The sequence below is a fragment of the Lithobates pipiens genome, unplaced genomic scaffold, assembly GCF_037356315.1.
Source record: "Lithobates pipiens isolate NorthernLeopardFrog02 unplaced genomic scaffold, aLitPip1_a1.2 Scaffold_8, whole genome shotgun sequence".
NCBI classification, from domain to species: domain Eukaryota; kingdom Metazoa; phylum Chordata; class Amphibia; order Anura; family Ranidae; genus Lithobates; species Lithobates pipiens.
The window spans coordinates 61426055-61428388 of record NW_027507903.1 but is presented as its reverse complement, the minus strand read 5'-3'; positions in this window follow the sequence as shown (position 1 = coordinate 61428388).

Sequence of the window (2334 nt, the reverse complement as noted above, 5' to 3'; positions counted from 1 at the left end):
TCCGACGGAAACAGTCCGATGTAGACCACACACAGTTGGAATATCCGTCAAAACGGTCCGATCGGACACATTCCGTCGGAATCTCCGACCGCGTGTACAAGGGCTAAGAGTTATTATGGGAAGAAAGTACCTCCACCGATGGTTTATCACCAAGGTATTTTTTCCACAACAACCCAAAATTTTCAAAATCCAATTGTCATTGCGACAAAGTGAGGTGAAATCTTCTGAACAGGGTCACAGACAGCAAAACAAATGTTACAGGGGTGATGATAACCCTTCCCTACATTATCCAAAAAAAACTAAAAATAGTTTTTGGCTGGAGCTACATTTAAAAAAAAAAAAAAAAAAAATGGACCTGTTCCGACTTACAATTTCAACTTAAGAACAAACCTAGACACAATCTTGTTTGTAACCCGGGGACTGCCTGCATTTAGCATTTGTAACATCAAGTTAGATGATCATCTTGGGTGCCTTAAAAAATAAAATAAAAATTAAACAAATTTATGGCTGGAACTCCGCTTTAGGAATACAAACCAAAGTGGACATGCACTGTGGCAGGGTGTTTCAACTTCGGGGGACGATCCGCCCTAATGCCGAAACAAACTACACTGGGAGTCTCTACGGCATTCCACAGTGCAAACATGGCTTTAAACAGGTTTTTTTTTCCAATACACGGTATAGTTGCAGTTCACACTGGTGCACTTAAAAATGTGGTACGCTTTTTACAAAAAGCTCAAATCGCAATTAAACGCTTTTTTAATAGGGTTTTCATGCACTTTCTAGTTTCCCCAACTCCCAGCATGCTCCTGTAAAACAGACATGCAACTCAGAAAATGCACCAAAAATGCTGAAGCAATGCACTTTTTGATGCGTTTCCCTCGACTTCTGATAGTTGGTGCACTTTTGAAGTGTGCACCAAAGATGCAGCATGCAGGGCTTTTACAAAAAGCAGCGCAGCAATGTGGACAGTTGTATTGAATTTACAGGTGAATAATTTTCATGCGCTTTAAAGCAAGGCAAAAGTGCACCAGTGTGAAAAGGGCCTTACTGGCTTTATATTTATCTGAGGTTCAGTTTTTCAATGTTGAACATACTATATTATCCTTTACCATTACAACACCAACAAGGAACACTATCTTCTGAAGTGAACCTCGCTTATCTGCAGCACACTGAAATCAATGTGTTGCTAAAGAAATAATGGCCAACAAGTAGTTTGAGAAGTACAGCCAAAGCTAATTTGGCTGTACTTCTGTGGCTCACAGGAGTTCAGTTTATTCTGACCCATTTTCAGCAGACAGTGGGCTGAAGCCTGCTGTCGGCTGACATTACAGAGCCCGTCTAGGCTCCGAAAAGATCACAACAACAAAGCTGGGATCCGCCCACATGCCTGGACCCGGCCTCTCAATGCTGAGAGCATGAGCCAGCCGCTGCCATCCTCTCCACAACGCAGAGCTCCAGTGAGCAAGGAGGAGTCAAAGCAGACAGCAGAGACTGACACACACCAGCTCTCTGCTCAGGGAGTCCTGAGAACTGAGTAATCAGTGGCGTTTAATCGCTCAGTTCTCAGTGGTAGAGCTGGCAGGGGACAAGTATGATTCCGAAAAAAAAGCCAAACCTTCATACTTCTCTTTTAAAAGGAAAATGCTAGTTACCCGACTGTCCTCCTGATGCATAAACTTTAATTCCCGACTCACTGACCTGGAGCAAGTGGAGATCAGACTCAGACATTTAGATTTAGACATTCATATATGGCGTGCATGTTCTCCTGATCTGCAGTCTTTTTTTGCAGTCACATTCTATCAGCTCAGCATGTACACCAGCATTGCCTTTCTTTTACAGGTTTGGTGATGGTGACAACAGTGGATCACGCCTACATATGGGATCTTGCACACAGACAGCTGAACCAGTTTAATGCACTTGCCAGCATATTTTCTCTACCCAGGCAGCCTGGGTACAGCGTAGAGCCTCCCACTGACATGAACAGCTGTGCACTGCTGTACTCATGTATTAGGAGGTGCGATCATAAACATGGCGTGCAGGGCATATGAAAAACATTAAAAAAACTTTTCACTTTGACTACACCTATATGTTGTACTCATAGCAATGGGAGGCTGTATGGTGAACCTGAGCTGCCCGAGCAGAGCATATATGCTGGAAATTATGTTAAAATGGGCTCAGCCACCCATGTGCAAGAACCCTAAAGGATATTTCCATCAAAAGCCTGTGTGACATAGTGAGCATGCAGGAGCAGAAAGACAATGAGCTGCCACTAGAACAGGAAGTGCCTTAATAATGACCTTGATGACGGTACCACCATCTGCAGATGCAGATTTA